At 39.3% G+C, this 18,277-nt stretch overlaps 1 protein-coding gene across 1 annotated transcript in view; it reads right to left on the minus strand.

Annotated features, from left to right (window-relative positions):
• The window catches only part of foxp1b (forkhead box P1b), a 158,325-nt gene extending 140,872 nt beyond the window's left edge, over positions 1–17,453 (minus strand). Inside the window, exons 1-2 of the mRNA XM_044348881.1 lie at positions 17,261–17,453; positions 13,039–13,113 (exon numbers count right to left, since the gene is read on the minus strand). The gene's annotated coding sequence lies outside the window, so the exon portion shown is untranslated. The remainder of the gene's footprint in view (positions 1–13,038; positions 13,114–17,260) is intronic.
• Positions 17,454–18,277: the final 824 nt, after the last annotated feature.

The raw sequence follows: 18,277 nt of genomic DNA on the forward strand, positions 1-18,277 counted from the left end.
AAAAATGTGTTACCTCTAACAAGCAAAGCATTCTCACTTTGTGGCGTATTGCATGCCAACTATTCAACACTCAACTCACTCCTACTCTGGACACATGTGGTTGTAATCCCCCCTTTTCACTCAAATTACAAACTATGTCAATTTCTAAAGAAACTCCACACCCACTCCCTGCCACTTTACAGCATGTGAGTTCATTGCGACTCATTTGTGAGTTTCCAAGAAAACTAGACAGGCATTTGAAGCTGTCCGTTCTTGTTGGGAGTATCTGAGGGGTCAGAAATTAGTACCTGTTTGGTGAAAAATTGATGGATTTTACTAAATAAATCAGTAAGGGTCACCTGTTGCACATGTCCTTATAGGGGACCTAATGTTGTCATTTTCAGCTCTATATTTTATTCTGGGACTCCACTAGAGGAGCTATGCATGATTCATAGCTCATAAAATCCTTATTTATCTTATACTGGCCCTTTATGCAACCCCTCAGTTCAGCCTCTGTCTCTAACAGGCAGTCTTAGCTCCTGTCTCTTTAAGGCCCCCCTCCCTATGAGCCAACTCCCGATGAGTCAACATGTTCCTCAGAAAATTAGCGGAGCTTCTTTAGCGGTGCTAAAAACCAGTCGACACAAGATATGGAAAAATTTGGAGCTCTTTGTTCGGCAGATCAGTCAGAAATAATGCAGGGAGGAATATAACAAGCAGAAACAGCCTCAGTGATAAAGACGTTTGATGAAGAGTTGCAGACGACCAGCACACCTCCAACAGGTAAACTACTTATTTTACTTTGCAGTGCTGTGTAAAAATACAGTCACAGCGTACAAGGTCCACTCGAGTCATGGCTCCGTGTGACTACCCCCAAAACAATGGAAAAATAGCACAATGTTAGCAGAGCAGAGCAGTGAACTGGCACACTGTGTGTGGTGCAGGTCCTCGCATAAAAAGAAATCCGTCACAAGCCAACGTCAGCTCAGGCTGAAAGCAGAAAAAACGAGCGTTCAGAGCAGTCTGAAGCCGGTGCCTTTTGCTTACAGGGATTACTTCTAATTACGTTTACCTCATTATTTCACACTTTGACCACATTTTATATGAAAATCCGACATGGTAACATTATATTATATATGTGACTGAAAATAAAGAAAAACATAATAGGTCCCCTTTAAACATAACATAAACATGTCTACTGTATACATATGTTGCTCTTTGCCTCTAATCAAACTTTGTCCCTTTTGTCCAATATTCACTCCCTGGCTGTGAGTCAGTCACATCAGAGCCAAACAATGGTCTGTATCAATCAGCCTGTAAGATGTCGAAATATACATTATAAGTGAGCAAGTTTTATCTTGTCTGAGTTGAAAATTGTTTTTAGAAATTTTGTATGCAAAGCCTCTAATGGACCTGAGTTTTCACTCATTTTCAGCACCTCACCAGCTTCATCTCTGTGTGTTTTGGTGTATCTAAAAGCTAAAAGTATGTGCTGTTCTAAAACCTGCATTTTATTTTATGTTATAATCCTGCTTCCTGAGTACATTTCCGCACCAGCACCACCATTGTCTTTTAGCATCTAATATTTCACCATCAGAAACGCCATCTACAGAGATATAAGTCAGACATGCTCCACCAACCTTATCTCTACCAACAGGGTTTTGGCACCCGCTCGATGTGAGTCAATCATCACATCTAGAGATATGTGGTCTTTCATTGCACAATGGTTAAACCATGAAAATAACACTTGTGTGCATTAATGCTGTAGATACATGCATCATGTGTTAAAGCTGTGTTGAGTCATGTTATGTTACACCATGAATTACAATGGAAAACTTGCGTAATTGTCAAAATAAGGGAAATACCAGACTGATAGAGTAGGCTACAATATGTAAACAAGAGATGATATTCACAAAAGCCTACAGATCCTGCATCTATAAAGTCAGTGAGACAGACCTCCTGTGTAGCCTCAGTGAGATTTCTAATGTGCTTGACTACCTCAACCAGAGTTAAGCTGATGGTCAGGTATAACACAGATTGTAGTGGGGACTGCACTGGGGGGACATTGGTGTTGTATCGGATCAATGGCTTGACCCATTAAGTCACACCACTCCCAGTAGCTCATCTAATAAGAGCCAGTCTTTGGGAACACCCCTAGCTGACCCATGCTGCTGGGGACAATTACAAGAGAGTGGTCTTTCAGGGCCGACGCCCACTTGACCCGGTAGCGTAAAGACACGGAGGAGATCCACATGATTTAAACTCCTCCCCAAGACGTGCTGACAAGGTTAGAGGGTCAACGCAGACATTTACAGGTCAGTGTGTGGCCCACTTGGGAACAATTACTCCCAGTCACAGCTAAGTGGACACTTGATTGAACACGACGGAGGCAGGACACACTTCCCACAGATAACAATCCCCAGAGCCATTTAGGATAAAAAGCCCTTGTGATACAGCCTTTATGGGGAAAATTCATCTTCCTTTTCCCTTTTAAAAGAATGTGAGTGTGATAGAGAGCCATTCTCTGGAAGAGATGAGTCTCTCAAAGCATTACCATTTTCTAGCAATGCTAATAGCTGCTTATGACACAGAAACAATTACAAGGTGACTGGGAGAAAAAGCTAAACAATGGGGCGAGCTGTTAAGATTTCATTTTTCATTCATGGAAGAAGCAGATATCTCAAAAAAGAAATTATCTGTCTTGCAACAGACTGATGAAATACTCGTGTTTTACAGTCAGGTTCAAAACAACAGCAGCAAAACTAGAAGTGAAGTGAAAGAACTCAACACTGTGACATAAATATACTATTTCCTGATAACTAATTAACTGTGTAGGTGCTGCAGTTGTGCTGTTCAACCTTTAACCTACTGACAGTTTGACCCCTCTCCTACCACAATGACTAAAACTTCGCCATGAACATCTGGTGTCTTATGTGTACACAGCAACAAACACACTCCCCAGATCTGTCACAACACATAGTTTATGCATTTCAACATAATTTGTGGCTTTAATATGTAGAGGAGGAAAAAACTAAACAGATGTTTGTGGCTAACTACTGCAGATAAAATAGCAAACTTGGTAATGTGCATCTCTGTGTAAAATGGTCACTCTTGTCCTATAGTCTGTTCGTACACAAATAGGGCTTATCGATACACGAACACATTTCCCCACCATTTGCATAAGCTGTGTGTTGTTTGTGGTATTGTTTCTTTTTTTCAGGGGCTCTGTTTATTTATTTCTCTGCGTTAGAAAATCAGTTCCACATTGTCCCTCGATCTGCAGCAGTGGCTGGTGCTGCAGCTGTTGGTTGTTAGTGGCTGGAGATGACACAGTTCACCACTTCTCCAGGAGACAGCCAGCTCAGAGACCAGCACAGCTGCAGAGCAGGAGGCAGAGAGAAGAGCAGAGCAGAGCAGAGCAGAGCAGAGCAGAGAAGAGAAGAGAAGAGAAGAGAAGAGAAGAGAAGAGAAGAGAAGAGAAGAGAAGAGAAGAGAAGAGAAAAGAGAAGAGAAGAATCTCTTTTTTTTATTAAGAGGGTAAAGAAATCACTTTGTTGACAGCCCAATAACACTCCAGAGGCGCTGCTCATCCCTTGCATCCCTCTCTCTTTTCTGAGGAACCAAGAATCCCAGAATTAGCAGAAAAAATGAGCTCCTGCAGAGAATACGTATCTCTCAACTATCTCTCTATCCCGCCCTTCTCATTAACAGGGCTCTTTTCCAATTCATTTAGGACCCCTGAGATACAACCTTCCCAACGAATTCAACAAAGTGACAAAACATTAACCCATTTACACATGCAAAGTGCAAAAGCAACAGGCTCACCGGCTGACCCATTGGTTGTTGTGGCAGTCAGCCTTATTCCCCAGGACCGTTTTGTAACCAAAGGGCATCATGTGAATACCATCTGGGTACCACTTATTTAAAGCTGGCAGAAGTCCCGTAGCAGCAAAGCCTGGCAATGAGGAGAAGGGAATAAATTGCATCATTTACTTAACATGCATTTACCGTCGTGCCCGTTAAAAGCCCATGACTAAATAATTTGGTTTTTTCGGGTGCCAGTTTCCGCTGTCAGCCAAATTGCATTGTATTCGCGACAAACAGAGCAACTGTCAAAGGGCTGATAAAGGAGGTATCGAGATGTTAACCACATGAAATCGCATTTACCACCAAGTACATTAACAGCCCTCAATCCATTTACACCAAAGAAATCTCCCTGTGCGTTATGCATTGCACAGAACCCATAAACAGACAATAAACACATTGTAATTATAATGCCAACTCTTTAATTACGTGTGTCATTTGGGGATGGTCGAGCTCACTAATTGTCGGAGTGATGTGAAAGGATTGGGGGAGGCAAGAAGGAGATCAAGCCTCAGGCCCAATGAGAACCATATTCCCCACTCTCCAAGCGTGTTAGAAGGCAGAAAATTCAATTGGCATGGTTCCAAAGAAGAACAGTCCAAACAGCCTTAATCAGCAGGGACAAACTCCATGCAAATCATTTACATTAGCATGAGTGGAGAGAGCAGAAAAATATCTAAGGTTTCACTCCCACAACATAAAGGAAAATCTTTGCCTTGTGTAACCTCACTGCCAGGTGTCTTCATAACAAAAACGGTGGCTTCAGTTGCCACCGTGCAAAACTGTATATCGTTTGAAAAAGCACAGAAACAGCTACAACCATGTTAGATAGGCACATACAACTATGTATTGCAGGATGTATATTTTACTTCATTACTTATTATTGTACGGCATTTCTCTTTCATGGTCTGTAATGAAATCAAAACGACAGGAAAGAAAAGACACAGAATGTGGATAACATGCTGCAAGCTGAATTTAACATGATATTGCCAGCATGCAGTAGACTTACTGTAGCTTGCTTGTCGCTAAGAAAAAAGAATCCCCTGGTTTCTACATACAAAGTACTCTGCCTCACTCTTCCACAACATTCCCACATTGAATTAAATGTTGCTACATTTACATTGCATTTGCAGTCTTCAGAATATGCAGTGGGATCATAAAATATGCCAGGGGCACCACACATCTTGCTACAAATTTATGAAGGCAATGTGTGTGCTGACAGCAAAGTTACTGAGAGGAGCAGTCAACATGAGGCAAATAATTCTAACGTTAGCAGCTAATGCTACTTCCAACTGGCCTCTAGCTGCTCCAGGTTGAAGGCAAAACTGTTGCTGAAGCCACGAGCTGTTTTATTCAAAGGGACATGCTCCCATACAGAGTTACTGAAAATATCAAGTTCAAATGAATGACATTAACCCAGAGAATCAGATAACAATACCCATCAGCAGCATTTTAGTTAAAAAAAAAAAAAGCCTTAGGAACAGGCTTAAAGTTGTCCAATATCTTACTGCCCATGTTTACTACTATCTGTGTGGCAGAAAACATAATCACCTGCAGTATATCTGATTTAGTATTTTAAATTCAAAAAATTAGAAAATAATTTATTGTGGAAATAATTCATTTATTTGCAAGTAAAAATAGCAAATCCTAATCTAAGGTGAATCAAATCATATTGAATTGGCTTTGAATCTGTGTCGTTTTTGTATCGGGTTGTGGACTATGTATTTATGATACATATTAAATCATCTGAGAGGGAAAGGTACACACCACTAATGAATACATTATCATTCAAATTTGTGGGAAAACAGTTAATAATACATGGATGCACTAGACCCTCCTCATAGCTCAGTTCAGTCAGAAGTGACACAAGAGGGTATTTAATGGTGAAGCAACAATTGTAACAAATTGTATAAGAAACCCTTATTTTTTATGGGTTATTTTTTACACAGTCCTTAGTGAGTGCCACCTGCCACATAATATTTCATTTATTATCTTATGCAATTAAAAGTTAGTTGTTCTACATGAACAATGCCACGTCCTGAGTTCAACAGACTCCTAAATGTGTTCAAGGGATTTTTTGCATCTGTTAGGAATACAAACCCAAAGGGTTCAAACAGTTCATAGAAAATCAACATACACTATGTCATAAGTAATTATTCACCAAAAGTACTAACTTTTAGAACAACATGCTGCTGACATTACACAGGTTGCTTCAGTTGGCAACAATATTACTGGTTTAGGCAACGACTTGCTTTTCCAAGTCTGATCACATGATCAGGAATATCATTGCTTATACCAAACGAGAAGTGATTAGGCTTTAATAACCTACAATATCAGCATATACAGTATATGGTGAATAAAGAGGCGGACAAAGATCACAGAGTGAATAATTGAAACCACCTTAAGTGCAGTGCACCTTAAAAACACTTTGTGAGATGACACCTTTCAGATGAATCATACGCCAAGCAATGAGAAATGTCAGTTAAGCCATGAGAAACTGTCTCCACCATTGTTTACATATTGACTGGCACTATGTGGTTGGCCCTGATGAGAACAACACACAGCCTCCAATGGTATGATCTCACTCGGTGGAAAAAGAGCATTCAGTGCGGAGCTGGTAGGAGGGTGTGGCACTGCAATCGATGAAGGTGGAGAGACTTAAACACAAACAAAACAAATCTATTATTTGTTCCACAGTATGAAATCATAGATTTGCTAAGCTGGTTCTGAAACTGCACCAGTTACGCTACAATTTACTACTCAAATTGTTCTCACCTCTGCTTTTTTCCATTCCTCTGTCTATGCGAGGTTCAACTGAACACTTCACTGTGCCCTGCAAGGTCTTTTAAACGGGGCTACTATTGATAAAAGAGATCAGAGTGACTGAGAGAGAGAAAGAGTGCATGAAGGATACAGAAATTTCATCTACTATCCATCTCATATTCTAATGTAGCCATTATGCTCTAAAAAGAGACTGCTCATCTATTCATTTTATGGGGCATTTGCAAAAAAGATGACACTGCAAGAGGGCTGGTCGGAGTGATTAAAATTCTTTGAATTAGCCCTTCAATCACTGCATACTATTGTGTATAAAGTACACAGAAATGCACTCAAAAGCCTAGCCACACTCCTCTCTGTAGTATGAAAAGATTGATTTACTAATTTCTCACTGTGAGTTGTTTTCAGTGCGAGGAATTGATTGGTCAACACATTAAAAGCTTGTACATCATGTACTCCATACACACAACATGAGAAGGCTTTTAGAAAAATATCCAATAACTCTGAACCACACCATAGCAAGCATTTAGAACAGGTGTAGTGAATGTCCAACAAAAGGCTGTAAACACTTAACAGTAGCAGGGAAGAAAACAACTCTGGAACATACTGCGAGTGATGCAGAACGCACTTCGATGTCACTTGTCTGTGTCACTCTATTACTCCTACATCTCACAAACTCTGTACTTGTAGACCATGCTCATGTTGTAGGAGTATGTTGGAATGATGTGAATCATTTTACGGCGATGTGATCCTTAATGTCTAAAAAGTTGTTTTGTTTTTTTAAAAAAAAAAAAACTCACATGATTAAGTCAAAAAGACAGTTTTAACAAAATATTGCAAAGAAGTCTAGAGCTGCAAAGATTAGTCGAATAATCGATTTGTTGCCCATTATTAAATTAATCAGCAACTATTGTGATAATCAATTAATTATTTTGAGCATTGAGTTTTTAAAAAGGAAACATTTTCTGATTCCAGCTTCTCAAATGTAAATATTTTATGGTTTCTTTAGTCCAGAGTCTTCTATGATAGTAAAGTAAATATCCTTGGGTCGTGGACTGTTGGTCGAGAGAAGACATTTGAGGATGTCACCTTGGGTTCTGGGAAACAGTGATTGACATTTTTCACCATTTTTTTGGGTAAAACAACTAATTGATTAATCTAGAAAATAATCGACAGATTAATCGATAATCGATAATGAAAATAATCGTTAGTTGCAGCCCTACGGAATTCACAACGTTTAAAAGATTTGAAATGTGCCTCAGCTTTCAATGTAAATTAGAGAATAAATACAATGTGAAACAAATCTGGCTCCCTTTCATAGACGTGCACCATTTGATGTGGTAGAACGTGCAGGCTTTCAATCCGTGTTTGACCCGTACATAGGTTACCGCTGTCACAGGTTAAACTGACATTCGCAGAAACTCAAATCTGTAACTGAAGAAGTATTCACATCACTGCTAAAGTACACAATAAGACTTTTTCTCATGCTTTTTACACTGGTACCTGGAACAAAATAAGTACCAAATAAAGTTTCAGTTCCAGTATAGTTTCTCTCTCTTGCTCACCCACTCATACACTCTTTTGCTTGCACTTTTTCTGTCTGTCTTACCCTTTTTTTAGACTAGTCAGGTAGACATAAATGTCTTGTAAGCCAAAATAACATTAAACAGTTTCCATCCCTAATATAAACCTGTGTTTGCCCATTCATAAGAAAGCCAAGTGGTGTCATGAAGCTAAGTCAGCATTACCCCATTAAGATCAACTGCAAATGCCAAGTTTATGAAAACGATATTCAACAGCATATTGTGCTCATGTTCAAAAACTGATCATTGAAATCCAAAGTCAACTTTTTGTTTTTGTTTTTTCCTCAACACTGTAAATACTCCTTTAGTTTTTGACAGGTCACGTTTTACACGCGAGATATGCGCCATTTGTAACTGCCTGCTTTTGTGTCACATGACAACCAATGTGCTTGTGCATGCTTACTGTCAAGAAGTAAGTCACACTGGTCTAAGGAAACAAAAGAACTGTGAACTGTGGCACTACATTTTAATACAAAATGCTGCAGAAGGGCCATTATTCACAAACAGGAATCGACACTATGATAAGATTCATGATCAGTAACTTCACTTCTCTGATGTTTTGAGATAGTGTTTTTTTCTTACTAAATTTGTGGTTGAGTATATTGCTAAATTTGTGTCTCCAGTGTTTGGGATGGACCACTGCATTTACCAGTGAAAGTGAGTTTTGTGTTGTACAGAGCACAGAGAAATGTGTTGGTGTGAGATGGTTAATGAAGAGTCATTAACCATCTCACACCAACACACGTCTCTGTTTCCCTTTGATAATCTTGACATATCTTGCTCATATCTCCCTCTCAATTGGTTGTCCTGTGCTGTTGCAGATACTGAACAAATCAAAGAAGCAGCTACTTCTGTCGTGAGTACCAGAACATTTCAGATAATTAACTTTAAGTATAGTTATAGACTGTGGTTGACGCTCTCGTCTATAACCAAACTGCACCTGAACTTTACCTGTACTTAGCACTCTTGTGAGGAGCGAGAACTCTGCTTAGCTGGTATGAACATCGTCGTTTCAACTGGCTGGCTCTATTCATTTCAGTGAGACTCTGACAGTGACTTTGCAGTAGCGGTACAGCAGGGGGATGCGTTTTCCTCTCAAACTACTGACCCCAGATTTTGCTGACCGTTTCAAACTTGCCACTTGCTGCATGACACACAGTATGTTGTTGTACTTGCTACTAAGTGATTCTGATGAGACATTTGCAAGATCAGTGACAGCCACCGCGGCTGTCGCCTCTCGTCTAAAAGGGACTTTACACACATCCGCAGCGTCTGATGCTGTCCCACTCTGTGAAAGCCACATATGTATCATACCTGACAAGGATCTTTGTGTGGATCTCAAGATTACAGTGATTTGATAAACAGAAACATAAAATACTGTACAAGTTGCCAGTCTATGTGAATCAAAGCGTCACCCAAACATTACTTCACAAATGTTAAGGCACGCTATTCTCCTTATCAGTCTTGGCCTTTTCTACCATGATTCAACTAGCTTGTGCTCATAGCAAACTAGCAGGCTAGAGACAATACCTATCCGTTCCTAGCCAGGTAATGTTCGCTCAATTGGTTGTAACAAACAAAAATGTTGTTTTGGAAACTGGGCTGGGACTTGAATTCATTATGAATATTTGGCATTTGACTAAAATATAAATACTGAAATTGCTTCTGATGTAACAACATCTGAAGACAGCCTCAATTTTATCCTCTGACTGACTGCAAAGACACGCCTGAGCAAGGTAAGTCAGAATATTGTTTCATGACGGCGGTGAAGACTTAACTGACGGAAGCAAATGTCATCGACTATGGCTAGAGCTATAAATGGGAACAGCAAGGGGAACTATTATCTCACAATGTCCAACATCTCCAGGGACAAAGTTAAAACATATGGACAATCTAGGTAGGGGTGCGCTATATGATTAATATTGCGATAATTGTTCCAAATAACTTAAAAAATAAAATGTTAATATTAATTGTATATTATAAAAGTAAATTATTTAATTTAAAAAATGTATCATCTCAAGATTTTATACTGTGACTCATTTTTGCAAAATTCAACTTATAATTTGTTTAAAAGTTGGCACACTGTGGCACATTGAGAATTTGGCACAGTATATGAGGAGACATAAATTATAATAATGAATTATCATCCATCCCTAACAAAGTCAGAGACACCAACAAAACCAGAGTGCTTTTTTAATCACAAAAACAACCATGACAAAGTGTTTATCTAGTCAGCACATGCAGCAAATGGTTAGCCACACTATCTGCTTCAACACATAATTCCATCCCAGGCTAATCTATTGACCGAAATGATAAACAAAAAAATAACTCCTGTGAAAATAACCATCTCCAACTGAGTGGTTTGGGAATGGAGCCCCACCCTGTTTACAACACTGAGAACAAAAACAAACTCCCTCCAAGGAGCCCGGGCAAATGCAAGTCACACACTCCAAGCAATACAGGCAAACAACTACAATGTCTGAAGATCTACTGGGAGAGCAAGCTACCAAACAACAGTAGCCTGCACACAATCAAGGTGTGCATCCCTGTTTGTTTGCAGGGGTGAATTGGAGAGCGAGAGAAAGTGTCTGTGAGAAAGACAGAGAGAGAGAAAAAGCGAGAGTTGGTGTGAAAGTGGAACTGGGTGGCAAATGAAGTCAAATACCACCCCCACCACCCCAGTCTCAGGTCAACTGAATCATCGGGAGTCAGGGAAGATACCGTCACCACCTTCCATGAATAGCTCACAAAACCACATCAGTATGACTTCACCGTGGCAAACCCAGTAGTTTGAGAACACTCTCACTCCATATCCAAGAGACTCTGAATGAAGAGGTAATGAATCTCAGTTAACAAGGCCGTTATCAGTGAAGGAACTGCATCAGCAGGAGGGACTCCAAAACCATGAGGCCCTTACATCCCCCTGGCCTTTTATTGCTGCTATTAACTGCACAGGTATACAAAAAAAAGCGTAAAGATAAAAGTATCACACGATTGATACTAACATTGTACATCATCACAGTAAACAATGAGACTGTATAAGGGACACAAGTCCAATTAGCCATCTCTGCTCTCTGCTATCAGGTGTTTAAACAGCCTGCTAGGATGATAATAGTAACCTGCATACTTTCATCTGTGCTCCAGACTCATCAGCGTGGTAGCACCTCTGCTGAAGCGCTGCACTGCATCTTGGGTAATTACTGCTTCCCAATTACCACCCAGCTGGTAAATATATATCAAATAAACAAGCAACAACCCGTCAATTAGGAGCACCCTTTCATAATGGGGGGTTCAAAATGATGTTTTATGTACAGACAGAGGAAAATGAGTGTGAAAACAGAGCATTCAACTTCAAAGTGAACTAACCGCAGTTAAGAGTACATCTGAGCACAACAGTTTCTAAAATAATTAAATCACACGTTTTTTAGGTAATTAATATGCACCTCTAATTAAAGATGTTTTAATTGCAAACAGGCCAAAATGTACAACAGGGGAACAGTGCTGTTCCACCAAGAAAGGACTTAAAAATTAAACATGGCCTTTTCTTCACGGACGAGTGAAGAGGGACAGTAACATTGTTGAATTCAAAGGCAAAGAGAACAGCTGCAGTAACAGTCTGTCAACAAAATTTGCATTGCTGCTCTCTCCTCATCTCCATTACTCTCTCCTGTCTCTCCTCAAGCCCACGGAGCTGCCGGCTCAGATCTGAGTACTCTGATGGCTTATCACATAGCGAGCAGCAGGCTAAGCCGGAGTGATGCGCCCAAAAGACATGATCAAAGCACACCAACTTTCCACCCAGCAATGATGATGGAAGAGCAGGCCCTGCCATGTTATGTTTCTTATTAGGCTGGGACTGCCAACAGAAAACACAGCCAAGAAGTCAAGGATGAGGGCCTTAAAGATGTGCTCCTGCAACCTTATTTTACATTACGCTGCCTACTACAGTTAACAGGGTTTAAGTAATAGTCTGTGACATTTTCATATTAATACATGTCAGTTTTGCTACTCTCATTCTCCCACTGATGTAGCATAATATGGATTTAACCTATAGCCAGTTAATGAAAGCCTTCATTTTGTAGCTCTAAACATCCAATATGAGAGAGGTGCTTGGATCTAAAAACTTGGTTCATGTGATAACTTTTACATTTCCAGCAGCAGGAGCAACGGTTTGTTTGGCATAAACAGAAGAACCTGTGAGATAGCATGAGCAGCCACCACAGCTGAACAGACAAAGAACGGCGGCCACCGCTAGAATCTCAAACTTCAAAAACAGACAATCAAAGGAAAAAGATATCACAGCAGGGCAGCCCAGGAATATCAACCCATATCATGTTACGTTAATAGAAGAATTTCACTTTTACAAATTCTAACTTTAAAATTAGGTTTCTTACTTTCTTAAGTCACAGTGTCTGTTTCAGGTACAGAAAATATCAAATCTCACATCAGTGGAACTGGGCACTTTTTCATGCTTATATGAGTTCAAGAATAGCCTGATTCCAACTTCATCTTCCCCAGAAATTTAAAAACCACATTATATATATATAGCTATATATGGGTTACATCCTAGAATAGATACTTTACTTTCAGACTCTCTTCTTTTGGCTTCTCCAAAATTGCGAAGAAGCAAAACTACTTGTTGAAAACGGCACGCACGGACAAAAACGAACACTATCATGATCTACACCACTTGATGCTGTGTAAAGATTTAGTCTGCAGTAGATGATAAATGAAAGTGAGAGACGTCTTTTTAGAGATCCAGATCAGCACATAATATTTTGTTATTTGAAAAATAAACTGTGGAAATTCAAACATAGAGTGACAAATGACTTACAGTTCGGACGTACTTTCACTAGTGGCTTTAGATTGTTCCAAAAGCGGCAAGCTTCACTTCCTGTCCATTGTTGCCCTAGAACGACAAACAAAAAACATCTTAGATTACAGTCGGAGTAATGTAAACTTTATTGAAAATTCTCTCAAAATTAAGTCCACGTCATCCATCAGGCCATAGAAGCCACTTCATAAACACACACAGACTGACATACAGACTGGACAGCTGATAGAAACAGGTGCTGAGGTTTCGCCTGGCAGCTGAGCACAGCTTGTAGCATATGGTTGATTCCCTCATGTCTGGATGAAAATGTTTGTAGCTTACCTGCATCATTCCCAAAAGAGATAAGAGACTATGAACTGCTCAAAAATGCTAATTTCAAGTTATTATTTCCTAAAAAAAAAAAAAAAAAAAAAAAAGCTCTAAACACATGAACATACAATCATTACGTCATACGAAGTCTTGACCAATCTGACTGTAAAGTGAAGAAAAATTTTTAAAAAAGAAAAAAAGAAAACTTGCATTCCTCATTCATCTCATGTTAATAAATAAATAATAATAATATTTTTTTTTATTATTATTTGGATTGTCTGAGTAATTGTGTGAATACCTATGTCTGAATGTGAAAGATGGAAAAATGATTGCACATACATGTTTCGTTCCGAATGCAGATGTTTCAGAACATGACCACACCCTCTATTACTGCCCTAAAAAAAGTGTCAAATCTCAATGTAAACAACGCCACAGTGCGAAACCAAAACCCTTAACATAACTATGTGTCTTCTGTTCCAAGTCTTTCTTTATCTTGTTTGAGAAGAGTCCATCGGCAACAGACTTCATAAAATCATCTTTTACCTGCTGTGTTCTCAAGTATCAGATGAGTACAAAAACATGGTCATTTAATTAGAGCCATGGTCAAATATGCTGACAGTACCCTTAGAATTAGAAAATATTTGATTATATAATCACTGTTAAAAGCCATCATACAAGAAAAAAGACTGAGAAAAATATTAGTATTATTACACTACCACTATCATATAGCCTATTGATATTGCAGAGGCTGTTGCAAAATTTTAAGCAGCCCATCCAACCTCATTTAAACTGAACGGCATGTACAACGGGCTAATTATGTATTCAAATAAAAACACTGCTTTTATCTGAACCCAACACACCAATAACTACTTTAATACACCAATTTTGTTAATAGAACAATATATACTGGATACTTCAATATTTTTCAAACAATAGACAATCTGTAAAACTGTTCTGTATTCCTCAAACACAACACCAGTAGTAAAATCATTTTGTAACTCAAGTTAATTGATTGTAATTGCATGCTCCCTCACTTCCCATGCAGAAGGATGATATTTTTTGTCAGCATCCCTCCCTTTATTAAGGACACATGACAGAAGAAGACAGTAATTAATGGCTGCATGAGTTAATGGCTGTCCTGAGCATTTTGCAGTCTCCATAGAGACTGAGGAGCTACACAGAGCTCACCTGAAGCTGTCCACTCTCTGACCAATCACCTTCCCTGGCATGGAGAACCGTCTGCCTGGGCACGCCACAGGGGCCGGGACACACTAACCTTTACCCTGGAAATATTGTTCTGCTTTCCTTTGTTATCACTTCTATTCACTTAATACAGCACTAATGAGTGTCCTGCACTTGTATTTATATTGCTGGTACTCTTCCCATTTGTGTTGTGTGAGTCAAACATGCAGAAACTACATGACAAATTCATTTACCAGAAAATTCCCTTTATTGATCAGTCACTTGTCTTGCTTTGTGCAAAAAAAAATGTTTCAAGCAACTGGTTTCAGGGTATCTGAAATCAAATGAAGGGTGAAACTGGCAAATAAATCTGAAAGCAACAATACAGCAATTGCAGAACCTTATTCCCACACTGAACCGAAAATAACTCTCCTTATCATTCAGCTGCAAGCAAGAGAGCACAGTCAGTTTACAGCCCCTCCGTACCCAGCACAGGGTATTTCAATGTGTGTTCACAAATACTGAGCCGTCAGATGAAAGAGAGGGCCGCTCCACTCAGGGATGGGAGTCCTCACACTGAATGCATGAGTGACTGATTACTTTCTTACGAGTTGAACCTCAGCTCTCTACAAAAAAGAGCCTTAGCCCGAGCCTGAAGAGGCCAAACTTGAAACAAGGGCTTTCTAAATAATACAAAATCACAGATTGGTGTGTTAAGGATCTTGCGTCATTACAATGCATACAGCTGCTCTTCCTCAAATTTCAAGCTTTGAGTTTCCCCCCTGCCGACTAAATTTATTCAGTTGTAGTGAGGGGCAGAGAAAGTACAGTCACTTTTGTTTCTAAACGCGAACACAGGGGACAGTGTTAGGTTGTTCCCATCAGAATCAGCAGAAGGCTGAATTTCTATATGTAATAGCCGTGTCAAACAGCAGGCCTGGAAAAGTTGCAAAGTTCATCCTGTGTTTTAAAACCTGGGTCAGCATTTGTGAAGGTCCATTTCTGCATAAGTGAGCACACAAACCCCAGTGCCTGTTCAAATAGTCTGCAGCTCTCTCTCAGGCAGCTCATGACAACAGCCCAGCAGCAGCACTGTTTGATCTCCAATGTTTTCCTTAATCTGGGTTGTCAAGGTTCGCTTGTTGGAGGCTGTTTACTTTACTTCTCCTACAAAAAAGTGTTTTTTTCCCCTCAGACAATGACTAATCCAAAGACCAAGAAGGAGGGAGCACTGCCAGCAATAGTTGTTAAAGCTGCAGTTTCCCTTTTGTAAATTTTCAGATGGTTTTAGTCCTGCTGTTGCCAGCTGCAGACTTACTGTATAAAATATTAGGGTAATATTTCATTCTTATATGTGTGCAGTTCAGTCTTTATAGACATATATAATCTGCATCTTTTTTTATTAAATTATTCTTTTTTGTGCGACTACTAATTCTAATAATAAATCAACATGGATTAGACACATGAGACAGCTGCTCATAATATTTATACATACACAGTAAAATTCATTATTCATCTTTGTTTGGTGTACATTTGTCTGTCAATATGCCTGTTATAAAATGTTAATTATAACATAAATTAGACCTAAAATATTTAATATGCTCTGCTTTCCTTTGAGTGTTTCCATAGTGCTAAACATTTTTGTCAAAGTACATTCCTTCAGATAGTGTACACGGATAACTTAACATTAGTGAAAACTATTTACACACTCTAGTAATAACAGGTAATTAATTGATAATTTAACAAAATTTAAACCCTACTTTTGACAATTAATAATTAGATGCTCTGCAACTTCAGCGTTTTTACAGTTATGAAAACGTCCAGCATTAACCCACACCACAACTGCCTCAATAGATGGGCTACACTTGTTTCAAACAAAGCAAACCGACGATCCAGTCAAATAAAAGCTCTTGTTTTAAACTTTTCATGCTGTGGTGTGGCTGTAAATTGTCACCGATATAATTAAAAATAATTCAGTAAAGCCTTTGTGTTAATGAAAAGTTAACTGTGAGGTGATATATCCGCTTTAATGTATTGTGTTACCGCTGAGCTGACAAGCTTAACCAACACAACAGCCTTCAATAACGCTAATGATGAACAGCCAAATAAAAGGCGATTAGCTAAAGCGCTAATACAGTTAATAACTATAGTTTGGGGCAGTTGTGCCTTCCTCCGGTCTTTCGGAGTTTGGAGGACAGCTAACACGTGGGGAAAAGCTCCTTCCCTGGTCTTACTCCAAAGAAATCACGGCACCCAAACTTCCCTTTCACCGAGTAAAGTTAATAACTTTTACGGCGTTAGCATTAACAGGTAACGTTGTAATTACGCGCTGTTAACGTCTATCGCCAGTCAGCACTTAATGGTGAAAAATACTTTTCCCCCAAAGGTGCATTTTCCCCCGGGGTCTCACGAGTAGCCTCAACTAAGTTAGAAACTCAACTTTCAAAAAAAAAAGTAGAGTGTACAACACTCGTAGTAACAAAAGGCGCTCTAACAGTCACATTTTACAGCGATATTTAATAGCGCTACCAGCCACACCACATCAGAATATTACAGGTGTTTGTTTATTTGTTTATTTCGCCATTTGAAACAAGACAGCGACAAAAACCAAAGACAAACTCCGTGTGTGCGTGTGTGTGAGTGTGTGTGTGTGTGTATTAGCAGCAGAAGCAGCAGCAGGTATCTAGATACGACACAACAAAGCTAATGTTAACATAATAGTGAAACTTACCAGAATGGCTCTACAGCAGCTTACAGGCGCACGCGGAGGATACCGATTTGCTAGTAGCCTATGAGATAACGAACCCGTGCACGCGAGGTTGTGTACCGAGAACGCGTGCGACAACAAATCACACCGTAAACACTAACAATATTACTCCGCCCGCCTTGGTGTTAGTGGCGAGGTGGTGGAGGTGTGGGGTGGGGGGGGGACTAACTAACTAACTTAACTATAAGGAGAAAGAGATAATCTTACCGAGGGCGTCGAAAAAAAGCAAAATGTGGAGTTTCACACTCGCTACCTCCCAGTCTGTGTCGTGGGGAAAGGCACGGGCTCCTTTCTTAATGTTGTTATTAGATTTTAACACGCCGAGAAAAGAAGGAGAGAAAAAAAAGGAAGAATCGCGGATTTGGATGTTGTTGTTTTGATGTTCCAAGTCCGTGACGTCATATCCACCTGCTGGGTAAACAACGTTCATTGCATTGCAGATCCTTCATAGAAACATCACAGTCACAAGTACAATTCAGTAGCACTTAGTAGCACTTAGTAGGTCCTTTTTATGGGGAAATGTAATGATGTGCATTAGTTTTAGCTGAAAGTGTGACAGGAGAGAGGGGGCTGTCAGAAAAGCTAAAATGTCTAAGCTGACTAATTACAACTGAGGCAGAATGAACTTCTATTATTTCAGAAATTTCTCCTGTCTGTTTTTCTTTTCTTTTTTTTTATCTGAGGTTCATGTAACTGTTTCAAAGCCTCACTGCAAAAAGATGATTTGCTTTGACATAATCATCAAAGATGTTTTAATCTCAACTGTGTGGAGTTTTAACTATTAAAGAGGGGTTATATTAAGATTTTGAAAATGACTATGAAGATAACCAGAGTGCAGGTTATTTCAGTTTATGTGTGGTTATCATATCTGATATGTAGGTCTAGCTACTCAGAATATTTTTCAAATGTTAAGGGCCGTGACTATACCTACATTTCAACAAAGGTATCAAGAATTTCTGTTCATTTTTGTGGTTGAAAAGT

Source organism: Thunnus albacares, chromosome 4 (genome assembly GCF_914725855.1).
Source record: "Thunnus albacares chromosome 4, fThuAlb1.1, whole genome shotgun sequence".
Classification (NCBI taxonomy): domain Eukaryota; kingdom Metazoa; phylum Chordata; class Actinopteri; order Scombriformes; family Scombridae; genus Thunnus; species Thunnus albacares.